Below are 24,429 nucleotides of genomic sequence, written 5' to 3'. Positions count from 1 at the left end.
TTCTTGTTGAACTTCTATATCCAGCCACATAAGAGGAGTCACCTGACACCTCCGATTCAGACACTGCAGTAATTGTGGGGTCTAAATCCAAGTCGGCCCAAATATAAGAGATTTTATCCACACACAAATCATTAAATACATCACAGCGGGTAATAGATGGTTCCAAATTCTGATTCAAGGGGCACTTACTAGCCCTCTCACAACCCTGAACAACTCTGCTTGACGTGAACTTGCGGACACAATACAGGCTGAAAAGAATCGCTTCTTTGTTGCCTGTATTGCCAGAGCCATGCTATCTTAGCAATTTAAACATAGGAAAAATACATTTTAGACTTTGTTTCCATTATTTTCTTTTTACTGTGTATATTCTGCATATATTGATGTTTGATCTAAGATCATAAATAAACAACAACAACAACAACATAGGAAAAATACAGGTGGACAACTGATGGATGAAGATGTTGTATGAATGTGCCCATAAAAGTGAGCAAACTTTGACTGTTTTGGACCAAACTCCCCATCTTGAAGTTCCTTAAGATTTTGTTCTCACTGAAGTTATAAATATGAGTCTGGGTTGTACCACTTCAGACTGTAAATGAGGACTTAATTTGCTTGAATGCTTCTCTGTGCTAAACATTACCTGCATATAGAAAAGCTTGGCTAAAACTATTCTTCATGACATCTAGTTTTCAATGTATAGGGAAATCTGAAACTTTCCATGCAGTTTCAGTCACAAGTTTATCGCCTCAGTAAGAATAAGGACTCTAACACAAACTAAACCTAATGAATAGCAGTCACCTATTAGTCTGTCCCTCAGTTATGACTGGGCTGAGGAGAACCACCATGTCAGTAATGTCATTCACCCAGCCTAACCCAGCTTTTTAGCCGAGGTTAATGGAGCAAACACTCCCTTAACCCGGGCTTCCTGCCCGTGTGTGAGCTCAGTCTGCTTCCAGCGTGGAAGATTCCTGGGGGAATCTCCCAATGCACTGTGCTTGGTGTTTACTGTGCATTGTGGGATACCTGGAGGCTGGGATGCATGGCTAGCATTCCCACCAACATTTTGCAAATTGTCGGAGCGGGGAGGTGAGTGAAGTGAAGGCTTCCCCTGTCCGGTCGGTTGTGTGAACGACCTCACTGAATTTCTCCAGCCTGTGTCCTGGCACTGCAAGTTCTAAAGAGCTATTGATATGGGCCCCTAACAGGTTGGCTCCACCCTCCCAGAAAGGTCAAACTACACAATGTACTGCAGATGCCAGCGGCATAGCTAGGGGAGAGGGGGCCTGTGTTCACCCCTCTCCCTGGTGGCCCCTTGGAATGAGGGAGATAATGAAGAAAATAGGGTGAGGTCTGGCTGGGGGGGCCCTCAGGAGCTGGGGCCCCCCGGGTTCTTTGAACCCATCCGCTCAGTTATAGCTACACACCTGGCAGCTATGTATAGGCTTTCTTCATTGCAAATCACCCTTGGAAGTGGATACTGTGCCACACGTAAGGTGCTATGGTTACCCCACCCCCCACCCACTGCTTTCCCCTGCAATTTCTCTTCTTCCTTCCCCATCTGCTTTCAGCCCATCAATGTACCAGGTCTGTACTTGTGAACTAAATGTGGGCCTGGGATTCCATGTTGGGGAAGCACCTGGGTAGGTAGTGGGCTCACAAGTGCCAGAAAATCTGAAATATTCACCCTCTTCCTGTTTATTCTGCCCTCTTCTGGCGTGTGGGGGTTGCAACAAATAAGAGGACTGTGGGCTAATGTCACCTTAGCTACAGAACACCACACAGCTTGGCCCTAAGTGGCGTGTCATTGCTCAACAGCTGCAGCTGCATATTCTTCAGGTACTTGCACTAAAATAACCCTTTTCTACCTCTCATGTATGATATTAGATTACTAATGCAGGGGCACAGGTGACAGCTTGAATTTATTTGCTATTAGTACTTCTTCCTATGCATGCCAAGAGAATTCCAGCAATTTGAGATATTTCACATTTTTACCAAATTTTATGCAAGCCTCTTCTTTTCACTTCCCACACAGGGTTTCCAAAGGCTCAAGGGACAAACTAACTGAATCATTTCCACAGACCTCCATTTCCAATAAGAAAAGATGCCAAAATTTTACTGTGGGGACTTCTGAAGAGGCACTTAAAGGACAGTAGATAGCCAGTTTCCCCCTCTCCTTCCCACATGTTTTGGAGGGCTGAAACTTCTGCAGCCAAATCAGACTACCTTAGGACAGGGATGGGTTTTAGGTGACTCAGGAACTCCCGTTAGCTCTTAGGCTTATCTGAGGTAGCTCTCCAAGCATTTGGGCTTGCTCCTTCCTCCCTTCCCTTCCAACCAATTCTGTCCTACACATCTGATTGGCTGGCTGACAGGCTGAGAGAGAACGTGGCTGCGCCATTTTTAATTTTTCTTCCTTCGGATGTTCAGAGTTGCTATTACTTTTTAGCAATTTAATCTTGAATATATCCAAGGCCAGGCCTTTGATTTTTTACAGTTAATCTGGTCCCTGCTGTTAGGTCCACAGGCCACATATCACACTGGACATGAATTTGCAGTAACTAGTGTTGCCATATTCAAGCTTCCCAAATCCAGGTGGCCTAATTTGCATATTATGCAAACCATGCAGCAACTAATTTGCATTTATTTATTTATTTATTTATTTATTTATTTGACAGGTTTGTATACTTTCCCCTCCTTCTCTGCCCTCCCATGTGATCGGATTCAGAGTAAAATCTGGGCAATCCAGGCAGCACATTTGAAATCCATGTAAATCCGGGTGGAATTTAGCAGCCGGCTTCACACAAAGCAGAAGACCTCTAGAGCAGGGGTTCTCAACGTTGGGTTCCCAGAAGTTATTGGATTTCAACTCCCATAATCCCCAACCAAAGGCCACTGAGGCTGGGGATTATGGGATTTGAAGTCCATTAACATCTGGGGACCCAACACTGAGAATCCCTGCTCTAGAGGCTTGACATAAACATGGACAACATTCCTCTTCCTTATTAAAGAATCTCAGTGCCCAAGAACCTTAACAATTAACCCACAACTCAAGTGATCATGGATTGGTTAATGCAACACAGTTACAGGTCAAGCCTGTCAGGTGGTTTCCTCAAATGAACAGGATAACGTCTTGCTAGGACCAAAAGGGTTTTACTGAAAACCTCCAAGCAAGGGATTGAGGCTACAGGGACTGGCAAGACAATCTCCCATCCACCCATGGCAGGAACGGCAAGACATACGGTTGACTCTGGAACTTTGAATACACAGAGTGGAGCTTCCAAACAGCATAACTGGAAGAGCACAGTTCTTTGTGGAAGCTGCTCTTCAGATCTGCTCAGTGTGGCAATGCCAGGTGATATCAGCAGCAACAGAGACGTAAGAATACAGTACTTTCACAACTTACCAGAAATCCATTTATATCCATGATAAGTCTGGTCGGGGAATAGGTTGACCTATCCATCGTTCTTGCAGCATGGAACACTACCAATGCCTTACCTGATTAGTTTGTTTCAAAAGATCCATATGGGATCATGTCCCAGGAACAAACAGGTGGGTGTTTGGTTTGTTGACTTATGTACAGCATTGCAATATGCCAGCAGGAAGTTTGCCAGTTTAAAAGATAACAAGCCTGGCTGGTCTTCTGCAGCTCACAAAGCAGGCTTCATAGTTTGGCTAAAGCATTATGCTGTTCTGTTTGGGACTGGCTGATAAGGCACAGATGCGATGTTTGATACCATTTTGTTTCAGGAAGGTTTGGACTTCTATAGAGATTAATCATGAGCTGTTTTGTGTGACTACATACAGGCAAACCTATGATAGCAAAATGGCTTCTGGGAATATGAATGGTACTCGCTGAAGTTATGAATGACGAACAGCATACTTCAAGCCATTTGGACTATCGATCCATCAGCACCAAAAATGTGGTATCCAGGAAAGTTCCTGCAGACTCCAAGTGGATGTATTCCCATGGAGTTGAGAACTGTGCCGTGGGCAACCTAATTGCACCTGGTGTCTAATCTGAGGCTCTCCAGCTGCTGTTGGACTACAATTCCCATCATCTCCAACCACAGTTGTGGCTGGAGATGGTGGAAGTTGTAGGGGCTATTCTCACCATCAACAAAAATCGGGCTAGGATTGCCTAGCCTGATTTTTGCTGATCGTGTAAACCACCGGGCTCGCAGGCGAGCCTGGTGGCTTAAAAGTGGCTAGCCCACTTTTGTAGCCCTCCTCAAAGTCCGGGCTTGCAGAGTGAGCGCTCCACAAACCTGGGCTTCCCGATCATGAGTAGCCGCAGCACGGCTACTCATGAGGAGACCCCCAGAGGGGAGGCAATAAACCATCTCCCAGCTCCGGGGGTCTCCCCAGTATGCCCTGCACACTGCGCGCTCGCGCAGGGCATACTGGAACTTCCGGGGGGCACGTGGCTCCCAACCTCCCCAGCCCCCGCTGGCTCCGTCACAGAGCCAGCAATCATGTGGGTGGCCGATCCAGCCACCCAGGGCTCCCTCCCTGCTCGTGTGCGGGGAGAGCAGGCTTAGCCCGCTCTCCCCACTCACCCTGCTAAACCGGGTCTCACTGATTTATTGTTTATTGTTGCAGAGAAATTACTTACACTCTGTAAGTGAATGAACAGGAAGCCAACTTTAAATGAGAAGCAAGAGCTTGATATTTATTACTAACTAAAACATAGGCTAAGAAAACAGGAGGCTAACAGAAGAGCCCCTGGTGGCGCAGTGGTAAAACTGCCGCCCTGTAACCAGAAGGTTACAAGTTCGATCCTGACCAGGGGCTCAAGGTTGATTCAGCCTTCCATCCTTCCGAGGTCAGTAAAATGAGTACCCAGAATGTTGGGGGCAATATGCTAAAATCATTGTAAACCGCTTAGAGAGCTCTGGCTATAGAGCGGTATATAAATGTAAGTGCTATTGCTAACAGTCTTTTAGGCAGAGAGAGGGATAACCTCTCAGTCTGAATTCAGGACAGCAAGTTAGAAAGCTAAATTGAAACGTAGACTCCATCCCCAAGCCTGGACACAGACACAGACACATAGACAAGCATGCCCTGGACCAAAACAGAGACAATGTCTATGGGAAAATCCAGGTTTTTTGAACTGATTTAGAGAATTAGGCATTTTCTACTGGCAGATGGATGGATAGGGTTGTTGATTTGGTATCTGCATTTTTATGGTGATATTGTTTTGTTTTTCTTAATTAGATGTATGGCTGGATATACTGGTCTGCTCTGAGCTCCCATCAATGAATGGAAATGCAGAATATAAAAACAGTAAACAACAAATAAATCAGTACCTGTGCAAGAAAAGATAGAATTATGAAAAACCGTAATTACATATGAACATATATGGAACTGCCTTATATGAAGTCAGATCATTGGGCTATCTAGGTCAGTATTTATTTATTATTTATTTATTTGTTTATTCAATTTTTATACCGCCCTTCCAAGCTGGCTCAGGGCAGTATTGTCTACACTGGCTGGCATGTATTGAGGTGTCCGAAACAGATCCCCCCCCCCACACACACATTTTAGGGGTTGACAACCTTTCAGAAGCAGTGTGTGCTGAAGAAGGTGTGATTTCTTTTGCACATGCGGAATCATTTTTTCAGAGCATGTGCATTCAAGAGAGATGCATGTGCCAGGCATCTGGCACAGCCAGAGAGACCTCTGCCACTGGTTCTGGATATGTGATGCCTGCTACAGCATGCAGTGACATGTCAGCTAGAGGCAGGCAGCGGGTATCATAGCAGCCGGTCTTCCTAGCAGTCTGAGTGCTGCTCTCAAAATCATTTTGCTTGCCGCTTTTGGCACCTGTGCCAACTCCATGCAGAGTGCTTTCCAGTTGAGTCAGTTCAGACATTCAACTGCAAGGATTGACTAATTGAACAATGAGAAAGCAAACATGTACGTGTACACTGCCCCCTAGTGGAGGGGACTTGTACTATCTCACCTTGCCTCTCCTCAATGCTGTGTGCTGCCTTATCCCTGTAGTTGCACAGCTAGATTCTATATAGCACAGAAGACGCACAGCGGCATAGCAAGGGGAGAGGCCGCCTGTATTCCCATACAGGCAACCTCTCCACTCACAGGGATGCCGCCATGCAGTGTGCATGCTCACCCCAGCACTTCTGCTGGCCAGGCTCTGCCCAACCCCCCATGCTCCCAGCTGATGGAAAAAGGATGGGGGGAAACCACACATATAGTATACCTGGACATTAAAAAAGCTTTTGGCAAAGTTCCTCATCAAAGGCGGTTGAGAAAACTTAGCAGTCATGCAATAAGTGGACAGGTTCATGTACAGATTGGTAACTGGTTGAAGGACAGGAAACAGAGGGTAGGTATAAATGGACAGTTTTCTAGACGGCAGGAAGAAAGAAGTGGGGTCCCCCAGGGATCTGTACTGGGACCAGTGCTTTTAAATTTATTCATAAATGATCTAGAAGTAGGGGTCAGCAGTGAGGTGGCCAAATCTGCAGATGACACCAAGTGAATGTCGGGGGCACCCTCCTTCCATTGGCCGAGCCCTGATCCCTCTTCCCATCCTCCTTCCAATGATTGGAGTCCTGGCCGATGGGAGGAGGGTGAGCGTGTGCTCCCAATGGACTGCATGTGCACCCTCCTTCCATTGGCCGTCCTGTGGAGGGAGAGCAGCTGAAAGAGGCCAGCAGCACTGGCAACGAATTGCTTTAATTTCTCTCTGATTTCACACTCAAAATGTTGTCATTTGACCTCTGGGTCCCTGTGAGTGAGTTCCCCTTTCATAGGAGTTTAATTTTTCAGATATTTGCCCTTTCAAGAGCTGCTGTCAGCCAGCAAAAACAGAGTTCTCTTTCCTTTGTCTGCCAGGCTTGCTCTGCTAGGAAGGAAACATTCCACCAGATTACAGCTTCCCCCCATTAATCAGATTGCAAAACCCGATCTTGTGGAAGATACAATTGGCTGAGGAGATATTATGAACGCTGCCTGGTTCTAAAATTAGATCAACCACTTCCTGCTGGAAGAATGGACACCAAGAGACACGTAGACTTGGGAATTTATGTGTACTGTGGAACAGGGCACATCACATCAGAGCATTTGTCCTGCCAGAGTATCAGTTGCTGCTCCTTTCCAGAAGAGACCAAATCAGTCTCCTCATAAAGTGAAGCAGTTTTTGAATTTACAAAGGAGGAAAGCACAGAGGGGCAAGATAGAAAGAAATGACCTTGACTAGGAGTAGTCAGCTATCAACGCACAGGTCATATCCGCCCCTTCTTCCATTTTGTCCATCCATAGGTCAGAAATGCAAGGGGGCCCTCATGCCCCATTAGGAGTGGGCATCTGCCACCTGAGGAGTACACTTCACACACTACTTTCAGTACGGCTAGCACTGTTCCCTGCGTGTTCATTTACTACACTTGTTTAGCTATTCAGCCTCATTATAACTATCCCATAGCACTGGGTTACATAACTATTCTTGCAACAACAAACAAACAAACAAACAAACAAACATCAACAGTAACAGCAACAGCAAAACCCTCTGCACATTCTCAGAGAAAGTAGAAACATGCTTTGGAGTAATTTCATTTCCCCCTCGGTCAGGGCTTTCCTAATGTGGTCCAAATGGTGGCACATGATTTGTGCTCCATAACAAATGGTTCAAGCATGCTAAAGGCATTCAGGGGATGGAAAGAAGTACAGCCTGAGAATCAAACTAGACATCCACCTAAATGTATTGTCAAGGAGCATGAATGTCTAGTTTGATGCTGTACTTGATTACTGCTCCTTATTGCCTGGAAGCAACTGAGAGTGCCACTTCGTTCAGGGGGTGAAAAACAGGTGTGGGTAGGGGGCCTAATTCTGACTGGGGCTGCAGCATCCAGGGAGCAGGATGTTAATTCCTCTAATGCATTTTTACCAACTGAAATCACACATCCCCAGCTGCTAATTGCCTCCAAAGCAGTTATTTGCAGCACATAAATGACCCTGTTTTGCAACCAAAAACCAACACTGGGCTTTTCAACAAGAAAAGGGCATGAGGTGAAATACAGCCACCCCCTCCCCTCATGCATTGGTCCCACCCAGGATTGGGGATCTTCATGGTGGGTTTTTCCCCCCCTGAAAGAAGAGGTGCTTCTAATCCAGGGGTGGCCCAAAACTGCTTTCAAACTGAAGCTTATGGGTGTATTTTCTTCTCATACATCTTGCAAAGCCAGGGTGAACAGCTACATTTTTACTTGTTTTCTAAAAACTGTGATGGAGGCTGAGGAGTGGATGCCAGCCAGGAGAGCATTCCAAAGCCTGGGGGCATTGACTGAGAAGGTCCTGTCTTGCGTGCATGACAGCCGAGCCTCTCTCACCATCTGCATGTGGAGCAGAGCCCCCTGTGATTATTTTGGCAAGTGGGCAGAAGCCCTTGGGAGAAGGCAGTCCTTCAGATATCCAGGGCCCAAACCATTAAGGGCTTTAAAGGTCAAAAACAGCACCTTGAATTGGACCTGGAAACAAATTGGTAGCCCATGCAGTTATTTCAGAATGGGTGTAATGTGATCCCAGCAGGCAGCTCCGGATAAAATCCTAGCTGCCATATTTTTCACTAGCTGCAGTTTCTGAATATTCTTCATAGTGCACATTACAATAATCCAGTTGTGACGTGACTAAGGCATGGGTAACTGTGGCCAGATCTGCCTTCTAGAGAAAGGGGTGCAGCTGGCACACTAGCTGAAGCTGTGCATAAACACCTCTGGCCACCGCCTCTACCTGAGCATCCAAAAGCAGAGCCAAGTCCAGCAGTACTCCCAAGCTGAGCACTTGCTCTTTCAAGGGGAGTGAAACCCCATCCAGAACCGGTCGGAGGAGACCCGATTGGCTCTCCTCCGATTGGCTGACCAACAACACCTCCATCTTGTATGGATTCAGTCTGTTTAGTAGCCCACATCCAGCCCATAATCCACCACTCTAGGTGAGCAACTGCCTCCCCTAGCCTCTTGAAAGAACCGCCACTATTCTGAATGTAAGAATGCCTCTTTAAAACACATTTAGGTGTATCTAGTTTGACCCTCAGTGCTTTGTTCCCTTCTGCTGTAACGAAGGAAGAAAACACTAATGAAGCAGAAGTAAAGAATGCTGATGTTAATAATCTGCTGCTAAAGAAACACATAAATGCAGTGCATTTTCCGTTTCTGCTTGCATTTGAGTCCTGTCCGGTTCAAATTACGAAAGAGTTGGGACATGTTGCTCCTGAATATAGTGTAGGCCAATTGCTGCTCAGGTATTCAGAGGCAGACATGCTCTGTTTCTGTCCCAAATGTCATAACTGTTGGGAATTCTCTTTGGTGAGAGAATCCCTTTCTCATTATAGCAGAGTGCACAGAGGCACAACACAGCGGAATTTACTCAGGCATGCGTGTATGCTGAGAGTAAAGTAACTTGGAGCCAATTCATAGTTTCAAATCAATATATAAAGCATTTATTAAGGAACTCCATTCTAGATAGGAAAGTGAGGAGTTAGGATCTCTAATCTATCTATCTAGCTGGATACAGATGGAGTCTGCATCTTCTCAGCACACATGGTGCAGGGAGAGGAGCTTGCCATGTTACAAGGTAGAAGGACAGGTAGGGAAGAGAGAGAAGAAGGAAGTTAATCCCTAAGAGTACCAATCTACATTTCAAAGGAATAGTGTCAAAGCAGTGGAGAAGGGATGACCAATGTCTTGACCCTCTAGCCCTCTGACTCACTAGTCTGTCCCCCACTGTCTGAGACAAGAGACAGCGCAAAGTCCTTAACTTCCAACAATAACATCATGCCCTATGTGGTTCTTTCCCTGAAGGACAGGAAGCACACACTACAGAAAATTTATTCATGAATTTAGTCTCATAGAAACTGATAGCATTTATGCTGGAGACAATCTTTTATCAGAGAGTTGAAGGGACTGAGGGATTGAGGCTTGTACACTCATCCCCCACTTTTGTTCCTGGTAAACTAGTATTGCTGTTTTTAAATATCATTTCAGAAACCTGCAGAAGCTGTTTGAGCATAGAAAACACTTTCAGGAATGCCTGTCAGGACCACAATAAAACTGTACTGAACTGAACTGATTTGTTTTAGACCCTTTATTTATTACGCTGCCACTACCAGACTAAATCCTAATTTGGGTTTCTAATGCTAACTTTGGTATTGTGCCCAGGGGTGTCACTATAATTGAGAGAATGGGCCCCCAGCTCCTGAAGGCCTCTTAACAGCACCCCTCCCTATTTTCTTCATTATCTCCCACACTCAGAGGAGCCACCTGGGAGAGGAGTGAACATGGGCCTTCTCTCCCCTAGCTACACCCCTGATTGTGCCCGAGTGGTAAATCAGAGGTGCTCTTACCCCTGGACCTCTGGGCCAAAGTCCAGGGCCTCCACACCCCCTGGGTGCCTCCAAACCTTCTTTAGTCTGTCCTGGGTGGTGCTTGTCTGCCACTGTGTCAGGCGGCGAGGTGACCTCTGCTTTAGAGACAGAGTGGGGAATGGGGAAAGAAATATGTGGGATGGGAATATGTTCATTTGCATGTTGAAATATTTCTGCTAACACATATTTGCATAAATATATTTGTTTTCTTTTCTTATATGCTTGTGAGTTCAGTTGCTGTTTGTGCCCTCAGGAACCCATGTGTTAAAAATTTCGCCCACAGTCCTGCCCTAGAGACCCTAACCAGAGATCTTATCTCTAGCCCTAACCATCCCTATCTGAATCTGTCATTTAACTCAGATTGAATCTTATAGCCACCTGTTCATTCCTTTCCAAAGACCCTCCCTTAGGAATTTTCTCCAGAGGAGGTTCCTAAATTTAAATTGCTCTTGATTTACAGTGTTTACTAGCTAATCACCACACCACCTAATCCACCACCAAGCATCTTTTTAATGGGAGTCATGAGGAGGAGGAGCACTGGTTTTACCTGGAAGGGAAGACATCTTAATTATTAAGGAGGTTTTCCCAGCATGAGGCTCATCCATTGCACTTTGGGTGTGCTGGTCGCTCCAATTTCCCCAAATGCAGGAAACTCGGCTACATAATTTGTGGTATTCTCCAGACCAGAGATATCTCAACACTGGGTATATGTTCTGAGTATATGTTCTGGGGAGATGTTCTTGGACTTCAACTCCCATAATTCCCAGCCCCAGTGGCCTTTGGTTGTAGATTATGGGAGTTGAAATCCAACACTGAGAATCCCTGCTCCAGACCAACTCTGGAGAGAGCTGGTCTTGTGGTAGCAAGCATACATTGTCCCCTTTGCCAAATGCCAAGCAGGGTCCACCCTGGTTACAGAGTCCACCCTGGTTGCATATGCATGAGCATCCACCCTGGAAACTACATGCGTGAGCACTGTAAGATATTCCCCTTAGGGGATGGGGCCACTGGGAAAAGCATCTGCACGCTTGCATGCAGAAGGTTCCATGTTCCCTCCCTGGCATCTCCAAAATAGGGTTGAGAGAGACTGCTGCCTGTAACCTCAGAGAAGCTGCTGTCAGTCTGTGTAAGACAACACTGAGCTAGATGGATGGTCTGACTTGGTATATGGCAACTTCCTATGTTCCTATGAGATCCTCATACACAATTGAGTGTATGTTGCCTATGGAAACAATGTGTAAATTACAGTAAATTCAACAGTGGAATTAGAAGGGGAATAGAACATGACATGCTTATTGTATATGAAATTCTATCACAGGCTGTGATATTACAATATAAAACTGACCTGTTGCCAACAAGGTCTTAGTCTGAGAAAACCTGCAGCTGATTTAGATCAGTGGTAATCCACTATTTAATAGGATTCTATGAATCCTGAATTTAAGGATTTGGAATTGGAGTCACTGGGTCTGCACATACTGTTGCAAAGTTATCCTTGATGTTGCTACACTTTATGACCTCTGGATGAAGCAAACCTCTGTGTAACTGGAAAAACCGACTTGTGTGATTAAAATGGGATAGATATGTCTGTAAGAAATAAATGATTTTTCTTCTTCTCCAAGTGAGATCCTCTGAATAAGCTGACCATCTTAATTTATGGAAGATCCATCATACAGACAGACATAGGGTCTTTCCAGGGGGCAATAAAATCAAAGCTTTTGCACAAGTTCCAAGCATGATCTTACTTCCCCTACACACACTGCTACAAGCTCCTGCACTATTTCCTAATTCAATCTTATCCTCTGTACACACACCAAGCAGGAACCTCATGCAATTTTTGCAGAGCCACCTGCCAGCCAACTCTTGCATTCAGGCAAAACCTCACATTTTTAATTACTATGTTTGTGGCAACCAGGGAGAAGACTGTACAGAGAATAAGATCTCACGAGGAAGTCGTACAGCAGCTTGCAGTGCATGTGCTTGCAACTTGAACAAGCCTTGAACATCCTACAATTTGTCGTGGCCTGGAAAGACCTTGAGGCGAGTCTCATGATCAGTGAGACCGCCGGAAGGGGGTTTGCTGGGAGAGCAGGCTTAGCCCACTCTCCCCACAGACAATAATTCAGTCTGCTCAATTCAGCTGCCCACACAACTGCCAGCTCTGTCACAGAGACGGCAGGGGCTGCAGGGATCAGAGGCCGTGCAGCCCCTGGAAAGTCCAGGATGCCCCGTGTGAGTGCGTGGGGCATCCTGGAGAGACCCCCAGGGCTGAGAGGCTCGTTTCAGCCTCCTGGCGGGGGTCTCCTCATGTGCTGCCACAGCGCGGAGCCACACCATGGCAATACACATCACAAAAAAGGGGCTTGCTCCGCTAACCTCATTTAAGGGGAGGGTCACCCTCTTTGGAGAAACCGGGCTCACCTGTGAGCCTGGTGGTTCTCACTCTCAGCCGAAATTGGGCTAGGCTCCCATAGCCCGATTTTGGCTGATTGTGAGTATCGCCTCCTTATATCTGTCTGTGTGTTGGATCTTCTATTAGGAGGGAAACTAGTGCTGTCAGCAGTCCCACACTGTAGACTCAAGATGGCCAACCTGACGCTCTCTAGCTGTCACTGGACTACAATTCCCATCATCCCCCAGCAACACAGCTGCAATCATCTGTGTATGTGGATGATAGGAGTTGTAGTCCAACAACAGCAGGATCGCCTCAGGAGGGCCACACCAGTCTTAGACATGGGCACTTTTCTGACAATCTCCTAATGCCATTTACAAGAAAACATAGAATATCATGGTGGCTTTGCCTGAGACTCCTTCCTCCTGGATCAGAATGCAGTGATAAGTCATGGGCATGGCAATAACCCCTGAAAATCTGCTGTGGGTCTTGATAATCCTTTCTCTGCTGTAGAGCATTCAACACAGCTAGTACTTTTCTCCTTCTCTATAACTTTGTGACTCTTCCCCACATTTCATGCAGAGGTGTCTCACTCACCTATTTCTTGGAGGAGACAATAGTGAGTTCAATGCCAAGCCCCATCTGATTGGAAAATCACAGATGAAAAATCCATCTAATTTGTCTCAGGATCCCAACACCGTCTTAGTACTAGGATACTAATCTTTTAAAGTGTACCATTCCCACCTACCCTGCCACTGCAGAAGGTCCACAGTTTAAATATCTCAATAGCACTGCATAATACAGTTTGTCTGCCGAGAATTAATTCAGAATATCAGATATATTATGTTTCAGAGGACAGAATACTTTTGAGAAAAATTCACCTGGAGGAAGGGAAAGTGGGTGTGGGGGCGGGGGAGAAGCAGAACAACAGTGGGAAAAACACTGTTTTTTTTCCATTTTGTCACATGTTGGAACTCGTGCTAGTAAAATGATGTTGAAACTGAACAAGAAAAACAATGCCTTAAGATTAGTCTCACATTTTGTACTCTTTAGTGACCTTTGGTTGGGTTTCCTAGAGCAAGTGATGACATTTAGCTTGCAGCTAAACTACAAACACAAACTGGTTGTAAACTGGTTTCATTGTTAGGGCTTCCTCAAGTGCTCCAAGGTAAGGATTCTGGGAGGTCTCTATTGCAGAAGAAGTGTGGCCTTCTTCTATGTCTTGCAACTTGTGACTCATCCAGCCAAACACAACCCCATCCACTACATGTAGTAGTCCATTAAGTGCTTAATAAACCTTTTTGTGGGAGGTTTACCAAGTCTTTGGTGGGCCACCATTCACAGTTGATGGGACAGGTAGCATTTCATTTGAAGGATTACAAGTTGTGCTCGATTTCCCTAAGGGAATTATTGGCCATTTTCTAAAACCATTAATAAAATTATTTTGTTTCTTACAAATATTTATATACTGCTTTTCAGCAAAGAGTTCTCAAGGCACTTTACGTAGCAAATAAAATAGAAGATGGTTCCCTGTCCCAAAAGGACTCACAGTCTTAAAACATCATCATCATCATCATCAACAACAACAACAACAACAACAAAACTAAGGAGAACCAGCAAAGCCATTTGAGAGATGTCATGATGCTGTGGATGATGTGAAGTGAAGACATGAAAATCATATATGCTTTTCCAACCAAAATCATCCTCTGTGGACCTAGAATAAATGATTGTATATCTTTATATATAACTCAGAGGTGAGGTCCTTAAAGATGTTTGACATCTGTTAAAGCACTCTCCAAATAAAACGTATAATGCAAGGTGGGGAGATTCAAATTTGGTGCTTACCAGTACCCTACCTCCTTTCCTCTACAAGTGCATGTAACTCAGCTGCTCAGGTTATTATGAGCTTAGCCAGAAAGAACATGGATACAAGGACATGAACAAGACAGGGAACTTTATCTGGCCTGGACATGGAAAGGACTGGCAAACTGATAGCTCTTTCTCAGTTGTGTGAGTCATGGCACATGGAGAGGAGAGCTGGTCTTGTGGTAGCAAGCATGACTTGTCCCCATATCTAAGCAGGGTCTGCCCTGGTTGCATATGAATGGGAGAATTGATGTGTGAGCACTGCAAGATATTCCCCTCAGGGGATGAAGCTGCTCTGGGAAAAGCAGAAGGCTTCAAGTTCCCTCCCTGGCTTCTCCACGATAGGACAAGATTTTTTATTTTTATTTTTATAGGACAAGAATTTTTTTATTGAACCAACAAACTACCAAAGCATACAGTACGGACTGAGAGAGATTCCTGCCTGCAACCTTGGAGAAGCCGCTGCCAGTCTGTGAAGACAATACTGAGCTAGATAGACCAAGGGTCTGACTCAGTATATGGCAGTTTCCTATGTTCCTATGACTGTTGCCTTCCTGCTCTGCTTGTGTCTGAAGAAGGGCTCCAACATCTGATTTTATACATTTTATATTTCATTTGTCTGTTAGCTGTCTTGGGAGTAGCAATATTAAAGGGTGATATATACATTTTTAAAATAAACACCAGCTCCTGCCAATGAGGGCAGTTGGTTAGGCATAGTATAAATCCTAGTATCTTGGCCTTGGCCTTGGCCTGGGCAACAAAGTAAAGGCAGCATTCCAGAATTATGCCTGCTGCATTCCAGATTTTCCAGCTTAAGCCACTTACCTCAGGAGTCCCTAGAAATATGGCTGCCCATGACCACAACACCCAGCTAGACACGAGTCATGGATGCCTCTTTTAGTAGGCACAGGAAACGCACTTGAAGACATTCCTGCAGTTCTCTGGAACATGTCTGTCTATATTTTGAAATGCCAGCAGCATGAAGATTCCACATCAATACATTATGTACAGCCTAAATTAAGTGAAAAGCTCCTAAACCAAGCTATTTTGGGCCAACCCCCCCCCCTCAATTGCAGGAAATTCTACAAGGCTATTGAAGAATTCACAAAAGCCCTTCAGCCTTATGACTTGTGATGTCAAATAGCTATTTTGGGCACCAATCAAGTAAGCAATGAATGGTTCTTTCAGTTGATACTTGAAAGCACTTGAAGAAATGTTCAGATTCCTTTGGAATAGCTATTTAGATTTTTAAAAAGCAAGTCAATGCTAGATAGTTTACAAGAATGCATTCTGCACAAATTAAGTATTAAAAGGAAGGCTGCTAAACCAACCTTTCCTGCTCCATGCCTTGAAAGTGTAGCAAACTCTTGAAAGCTATTGATGAATTGACAGAAGCTCTTCAGCCTTATGATTTGTGATGCCATGTGGGTATTTTTGGTACCAGTAGGCTAAACAGTGAATATTCTGTGAATGCAAAGAACTCTTTGGTGTGAATATTAATTTTAAAGAAGCAAACATCATGGGAGACAATAGTTCAAAATAGAAAAGAAGCTTTAAGTGGCTAGTCATTTTTAAAAGAAAAATGGAATACATGACCTTGAAGATTAAATGTGGAGTAGGTGATCCTGGAGATAATAATATTTTCCCCTAATAGAGTAAACAGCAGTTTGGTGTGTGTGTTTGTGTATGTGTGTAGCACTGGAGGAAGGACTAATCCCCCCATGACATGGTCCTCTTAATCCAATTTAACACACACATGCATGTGCACACATACACATTGCTTTCAAAAGAAATGTAAAGTGGTATCTAATCATAGATCTCCGACTTTTCATGTCGTTAATTCCTTGTTATCTTCATCAAATACTAACCTTGTTTTCAAGCACCATTTCCCATGTGCTGTCTCTCTGCTATGCTCTTTTTATGATGATACTCTATATTCTTGGAATTATTTTCCATTGGCAATACACAATTGGCGCCTGCTCTCTATGTTTAAGATAGTATTGAAAACCAATCGTGCCCCCCCCTTGCTTTTCCTTCATGACTGTTCTGGTTTTTTTCTTTTTGATTGGCAATAGGTATATTACCCACTCCTTTCCTCCCAATTCTCTTCCTTGTGTGTTTGTCTTATTAGACTGTACAGTTTTGTAAACCTGTGGGCAGAGCATTCTCTTTTCCTATTTTGATATGATACATAGTAGGCCTGTGCATCAGAAAAAAATGCATCGGGTCGGATCTGACCCGATCCCACCCAATCACAGGAACATTGTTGGAACAGTTGACATAGACATTCCCCCCCAAACTGTCAGAGTCGGGCCAGTTTGGGCCCAACATTTCCCCAACATGTTGTCAGATGCTTCCCCTCACTGCACTGTCCTGTCCCCAGCCCCTGGTCTTCCCTTGCCCTCTCCTTAATCCTCTCTTTTACTGAAGTACCGCAGTGCAACATTCCCTTCTGCAGACTGGAGCCAGCTGGCAGCTACTTTCCCTTCCCACAGCTTGACTTTCAAAATGCCCCCTTCCCCCCTTTAAGGTCTTTTGGAGGAGCCCAGTCTTGTACAATGCATCATGTAGTGCCTGTGGAAGCACCCGTGTAGCTACTTCCATTAAAACAGCAATGCACCATTACAGTGCCCTCCAAAAGACCTAAAGGGGAAAAGGGCATTTTGAAAGCTAAGCCATGAGAAGGGATGAGTGGATGCTGGTTAGATGGCTGTCTGCAGTCTTCAGAAGAGGATGTTGTGCTGCAGTCCTCAAGCCTAGGCAAAGCGGGGAAAGGGCAGATGAAGGCAGGAGAAGGGATGGGGATGGGGAGAGGGTAGTTGGGGGGAGCGCTGACAGGCATGTTGGAACTCCAGTAGAATTCCACCAAGACAAGAGGGATTCCAGCTGACCGGAACCCATTCTGATATTGCCCAACACTGGGCATACTGGTCCAACATGCCTGATGGACCGACATGACTGCACAGTCCTAATACCTAATATAGCAGCAGGGGCAGTATAAGTAATAAATGGTGATAGTTCAGGCCGGCCCTAGACCAAATGATGTCCCAGGAAGCTTTGCACATGGGGCTTCTGAAGCCCTTTAACTTGCATCTCACATATGGGCTAGATTTACCCTGAAGTCCCTGTGAGTTATCGGGGAGCAGTTCACACACAATTTTTTCACTGCACATTAAAGTGTAACCCGATTTTTATCTGGGGTAAGAATAATCCACTATTTGTGTTGGGTTTTGCGGACAACTTTGAGTTCATAGTAAAGCCTCCCTGTAAACTCGTGGTGAAACCTACTGTCAGGGACGTAACGAGGCTGGAGTGGGCCCAGAGACAAAATTTAAAAATGGGCCCCTCACTGATACACACACACTAACTTCACATGTGACTTGCCTCGGGGGGGGGCCTCGAGGCGTGGGGGCCCCCAGGCAGCCACCTCCCCTTGCCTAATGGTAGTTATGCCCCTGCCTACTGTGCATAAAAGTCCCTGGGACTTTTTAAAATCACACTTGTGGCATTGAGGGAAGCAGCCCCTCTCCGCTGCTCTTGGGTTTTGTTTTGATGCAAGTTCACGGCATGCCTCCATGTTTTCCTTCTAGCCAATGGGGGGTGGGGAGAGATTACCAAAGAGCTACATCTGCATTTCTAAAGAGAGTATCCATCTTATCATGCTTATGATTCTGTGTCAGTGCCTCTCCCTATTTGCTTTGGCATTTTCAGAAAAAGTAGCTTAAAACCAGCATTTTTAAAACCCAGAAATACGCCGAGTTAAGCTAGAATTTGCAAGACAAAGCCCCATTTGTGTGTGGAGTGGGTCCAAGGATCTCAAAGGGACTTCAGGGTAAGTTTGGCTGTTGTGTGAATACACACACTCTCTTCTGAAGGAGATTCGAGGTAGATGCACTGTCTGTAAAGCCTCCAGGAGAGGGACAATCGTTCTCATATATCACCAGTTAAATGGCTCCAGTTTAGAGTGGTGATATAAGAGAATCGTTACTTTTAAAAGTGAACCTTCTTAATGTTTGCAGGATGCCTCTTCCTTCCCTAAACTGCTATTAGCCCTGCTGAGGAAAAAACACAGAACCTTGTATGGCGCCTGTAATAACCCCCACCATCCTGCCGCCAACAGCAGGAATAATAGCAGCTTTCAGGGAAGATTTAGACTGAGGAAACAGCATGCAGAAAGAGTTTTTAAAAAACCTCCGCTCCCTGAGCCACTGCTCCAATCAAAATGGGCATTTCCAATGGCTGCTTTGAAATAAAAAGTTGTTGAGAGAACCAGTCATGGATCTCCTGCATCACATGTTGTTTGGCCCTGAGAATGCCTTCAGGAAGATTGATTAGGAAATGCTTTGTTTATTAGGAAATCCCATTTTAATCCTGAACTAATGTTTATGGAACTGTCTACTTCAAGCTGTTTGTCTTTATAACAGTATTGTGCAGTCTTTGTTATCCAGTCAAACAGCCTGTGAACAGGAAGAAGAAGAAGAAGAAGAAGAAGAAGAAGAAGAAGAAGAAGAAGAAGAAGAAGAAGAAGAAGAAGAAGAAGAAGAAGAAGAAGAAGAAGAAGAAGTCCAAGAGAGCCTTTTCCATGGGATGACACTGAATTAAATTGATTCAGGTATGATTCTCCCCATGGCTCAGTTGGGAAGTGGCTCTTAAGACTGAAACAATAGCTCCTTTTAGTACAGGAATAGTTCTCTCTATACCCATGTCTGAGAGTTGAACCACACATTCAAATGTATTATGCAGTACAGCCATATGAACTGTAGAGAGTCGGTATAATGTAGAGAGTTGATATAATGCAGCAGCTAAGACTGTGAGCTGAAATACCTGATTCAAATCTTGCCTCGTTCATGAACTCACTAGTTGGCCTTTGGCGACCACTATATAGCCCAAACCAGAAGGTTATGCTTGCTGCATGATTAGGGCCAGCATGCTGCATTTTTCTAGCGTAAATAGCACATGCAAGGCCCCCAGTCCAGACTGCCACTATAGGAGAGGGGGATTTAACTTTTGCCTCACCATGGTGCATGCATGCTAAATTAAGAACACCTTCCCCAATCAGACAAAATTGCACATTGTTGAGGTTGAATTTATCTATCAGCCTCAACATCACTAACCCTTCATTCTGCAATATGGAGGTAATAGTAGTGATCTATCTCACAGGGATGTTGTAAAGATTATTCAAACAATTCTGTCTGTATAACTCATCACAATGCTTATGTGCCCAATTAGAAAAGAAAATGTGAATTATCCATGGCAAAAATGAGAGAAGAGGCTATTACTGGGATATCTTGCAGTGTGGAGCCAGACCAAGATTTGAGTATGAGAACATATTTTCTTATATACTTAGAGCCCTGGACATCAATTATTTTTTTCAGGAGGATAACTTAGAAGAGGGTAAGTGGGCTAGACATAAAGTGGTGTATTGCCAAGTCCCTAATTCCTGAGGCTCTTCTGGCCCATCTTTGCCTCTTGCTTGCCCTCCCCCTGCATCCCCCAAAATGCTTTCAATATGAACCAATACTTTGGGGGCCCTCAGCCTTGTGGGCTTCCAGGGCAGTTTGCTCACATTGCCGCCTTCATGCTGAGAGGCAAGTGCCATCCCGCCAAAGACCAAATGCAGCCAAGGATCCTCCAGTTACAGTTGCCCTTATTTGGAGTGTAAACAGAGTGCCACTATAAACTCAGAGGAAACAGAATGCTCACTAAATAAATGTGGAAATCCTCTGGAAGCGATTTATTGAAGAAAGGACTTGAGGCAAAAATAAATTGTAGTGGTGTTGTGTGTGTGACAATGGCTATTTCAGTTCTTTCAGTCAACAATTCAGTCTTTGTTTAAATGTTGCAGTGCAAGAGCTCTGCTTGGTAATTTGCTCTAGCCTAAGAGCTCTTTCTAGTGGAGAGGAGAAGACACAAAGGTCTGCTTGATGCATCATTCTACATGAACACAACTTCTTTCTGAGCAATCACCAACTCTGAGGAGTGCATTGCACACACGTTTAGTCTTCTTTGGATCTGGTCCCAAGGTACAATCTTCTTGGTTCTGCAAACATCAGCAGCAAAATCCCTGTTAATTTTAATGGAGTGGCACTGGAGCACAGAAAAATAGGTTATGCATACCAATTTCTTGGTCAAAAGGCAGCAACTTTCATTCCTATTACTAAAAGAGGTGGTAGTAGCCACACACCCGAGGGATTGTTCTGAGTAGATGTGGGTAGCAACCATCTGGCTGAATCAGAAGGTAATGCTGATACGTGACACCTTTGCAAAAATGGAAAATCATTTCCATTGCTGGGTTTGTGTTGGATTATGTCATCATCTGTGTAATTCAAGGAGACTTTTTTGTTATATGTAATATCTTTAGTTACTATCCAAACTTAATTTGACTATGGAGCCTTTGTGTCTGATCTGGATAATCTCTGCCTTTTCAGTAATAAGACATGATGCTGAAGGCATTTTCTTTGCCTACTGTTGGTCATCTGGTGATTATTTTGCTGTAAAAACTCTTTCCCCCCCCCAACATCTGCATCGTTTATTTGGGCCTTTAAATTGCATGCCCTAAATATTCACTCACACTTCTTTCCAAGACCAATACACAAGGAGTCCCTGCTAAACTTTTAACTCAATGTGATCCAAGTATTCAACCACCATGTTCTTCCCTGGAACGCATTATGTGGGCATATCCATACCACAAATAAACTGATCCAACATTTGTTTCCCCAGAAATGGTTAGGAACTGTAGTTTTGAGTGGGAGGGGAACCATCATCAGCCTCACCAAATTACGATTCTCAATATTATTAGGGAGAAGCCCATGAAAGTTGAATTGGTATTAAACTAAGGTATGTTTGTACTGCAGTTGCGTACAATGGGATTATGATCCTGTGAAGCAAGAGACATACATCTGTTTTTCCATTATGGTGTAACCATAGCCAGGTAATATCAACCTGTGAGCATTTTCATTTCATTTATATATATGCCGCCCTTTCTCCAAGGAGCTGAGAATAGGATAACTAGCATTTTATGTATCTAATTCTCATAACAACCCTGTGAATTAAGTTAGGCCAAGAGATACTGGCCACATTTGCATGTAACACAGAACCGTGAGTCCAATGGAGCTGCAGTTCTGCTCCCCCCACCCCTGCTCTCCTCTCTGAATTTGGATGTAATGGAGAGCTTCCTCTCTGCAGTCAGCGAGACTGCAGAAAGGAGGGGGAATTGGCTGTGCGGGCTTCCTTCTTTCATGAAGAATGGTCCACACAGCCAATGACAGCGAGAGAGGGAGGAGCTTGCTTCATCAAGTCCAGTGGAGTTAACACAGCCTGCATTTCCACATTCAGACGTAACACAGGATGCGTTAAACCACAGGTTGGAGAAGCGAAACTCACTACAACCCAAGGGTACATATTGCAGTTTGGAGAGCAGAATCTTGGGTCATTCTTCAAGCAGAACTGAGGGCTGGCCTGCATTCGGATGTAATGGTCCAATAACTGCAAACCCCTTCAACTCTGGTTCCATGTTATGTGCGAATGGGGCCACTGACTGATTCAGGTCATTCAGTGAGCTTCATGACTGAGCAGAGATTTGAATCCAAGCATCCAGTATCCAGAAATATACTCTTTCTGTACATAGAAGATCTGTGTAGTTATTGTGACTAATTGTTGCTGATAGACTTATTGTCTATGAATTTATCTAATCTAAACATGTCATAAACATAAAGTCTTGAGGCCTTTCTTGGAGATATGACTCCATAGGCATAGACTCTTAACACCCATATCTCCTATTGACCACTAGGGACATTAGGAGTAGAGGCAGGGCGTGTAGAACTGCCCCCTTGCTCTCTAAGTCTCTTGCTATTGGTAGACTGATATGCTTAGGACACTCACTTCTTCTTTATTGTCCCTGGTCTTTTCTTCTTGCTTCCACTATGAGGTAGCTAGTACAGGGTGCAGGCCTTTCTGTTCAAGTTTTTAACTTCTTTAAATAAATCTTTACTTGTTTTAGACTTAAAACAGTTGTCTCCAGATCTCCTCCCTGAGCTTTGTTCTCATAAGCTGAGTTTCTATGCTAAATTAGGGGTTGATTCAAATTCACCCTAAAACCTTATCATGCCCTATAGTGTTTGCCAATGTTGCCCACTGCTCTCTTTCAACATCCCATAGCAATTATAGAAGAGTCTGCAGGGCTTGCTCTTTTCTTAGTCCTCTGTAGGACCCAGAAGCTGATGCCACAGGCACTTCATTAGCCTTGTTCCTTGATGCTTCCTTCTAAACTAGAAGCTGGGTATCACAGAGCAAGAGGAGGGCAGGGCAGAGCCACAGAGTGATAATGGTGGTGAGTTCAAGCAGAACTGAAATTTTGAGTGGGGAAAACATTATGGAGAGGCCATCCTGGGAAGGACATTTGGCCTCCAACAATTTGTGTTGGGAATATTTACACAGTTAGGCACTTCAGCTGCTGCCACCATAACAATGTTTTCATCATTGAGCTGTTCTCCTTCATAGTGGAACACATCCCACCACCAACCATGACTGGTGACCTACCAGGGATTTGATAAACCTTTGCTGCCTCCTTGGAATTGCAAAAGCAGGAAGGCTATCAAGCACTTGACAGGTTACAATACTGGGATCCAAGAGACATGAGCAGAAGCCCAACTGAGGAAGCCCTGCTCTGTGAGAGACTCAACATTTAGCTGCTTTGGCCATGCCCTTCTCCAGACTCCAGATTCCACAGGGCCACACTGGCAACCAGGTAACATGGCATCTCGACAGCAGCCATTCCTGGGTTTGGGTCATTTCTCCTGTAGCCCAGAGACTTAGCAGCAGAGTGGCAGTTGGGACATTTGAGGGCTGAGGGGAGACTTCTAAACACCTTTTGCCTTCAGGGCCAGCATTTGCTTCCAGGAGCCAGAAAATGGGAGAGACATCAACAGGAGCCCAGGTGAGGAAGCCTTCCTCTGTGAGAGACTCAGATAATCCTGACTGTTTGATTGCATTTTGAATATATTGCACAACATCCTGAGAACTTCAGTTAGTAGGTGGGATGTATGTATTTCAAATAAACAAACACATCACTGGTAAACTACTTTGGACTTGGTGAAACACAATCTGTGCAGGTTTGGCATATGGGAAATTTCATTGCTTTAGGAGGGCATTGATGTTGTGACATCAGCAGACACTACGCCAATCCTCAGATCCACCTAAAATGGATCTGCTTGCCCAGCAACCAAGGTACAAAAATGGCCATGCTTAAAGGGCCTGGGAGTAAGCAACCACCAGCATCCAGCCTCTCGGCTACCGCCCATTTTATGGCTATTTTTCCATTCACGTGCACCTTGCAAGACTCACTAATATTAATTTTCCAAACAGCAGCCATATCTGGATGGAGCCAGACTGTTTCTTTTTATTGCTAATTTCCTGTACTTCCTGCAGCCACATGCAGCTACAGCATGTGCACAGAAATGCCCAAGGATTTGCAATATCAGAACTATAACACCCCCAAAGCATTTGTCTCGCACAATTAGATGGCAGCAAAATGTGCAGGCTCATAAGAACTAGTTCAATCTTTTCTGGATTGCCATATGGTTTATTGCCCACAGAAGCTCAACCAAAGTAAACAGGAGGAGTTAAACTTCATAGGTTAGAAATGCTGTAGAAGTTAATGACTCTCTTACAACAGCTGTATGATGAAGACATATGTTATGCTTCCTATTTGGGTGTGTGTGTGTGTTATATTTTCAATCGTCTCTGTTTATCTCTGTACAGACTGTTGAGTTATACTTTATCTCTGCATGTTGAA

At 44.6% G+C, this 24,429-nt stretch overlaps 1 long non-coding RNA gene and 1 other non-coding gene across 4 annotated transcripts; both read left to right on the top strand.

Moving 5' to 3' along the window:
- The first annotated feature begins 746 nt into the window (after positions 1–746).
- LOC128324327 (uncharacterized) lies at positions 747–10,076 on the top strand. Of its 3 annotated transcripts, none has more exons than XR_008306795.1 (3): positions 747–1,836; positions 5,215–5,400; positions 10,002–10,076. It is a non-coding gene; the product is annotated as an uncharacterized LOC128324327 (long non-coding RNA). The 3 variants fall into 3 exon arrangements; XR_008306794.1 differs by lacking the exon at positions 747–1,836 and adding an exon at positions 2,947–3,375; XR_008306793.1 differs by lacking the exon at positions 747–1,836 and adding an exon at positions 2,947–3,549.
- Positions 10,077–10,920: 844 nt separating this feature from the next.
- Positions 10,921–11,086, top strand: LOC128325502 (U1 spliceosomal RNA). Its single transcript, XR_008307494.1, has one exon. It is a non-coding gene; the product is annotated as a U1 spliceosomal RNA (small nuclear RNA).
- Positions 11,087–24,429: the final 13,343 nt, after the last annotated feature.

This window comes from Hemicordylus capensis, chromosome 4 (assembly GCF_027244095.1).
Source record: "Hemicordylus capensis ecotype Gifberg chromosome 4, rHemCap1.1.pri, whole genome shotgun sequence".
Taxonomy (NCBI): Eukaryota; Metazoa; Chordata; class Lepidosauria; order Squamata; family Cordylidae; genus Hemicordylus; species Hemicordylus capensis.
This window is presented reverse-complemented; position numbering and strand designations above follow the sequence as displayed.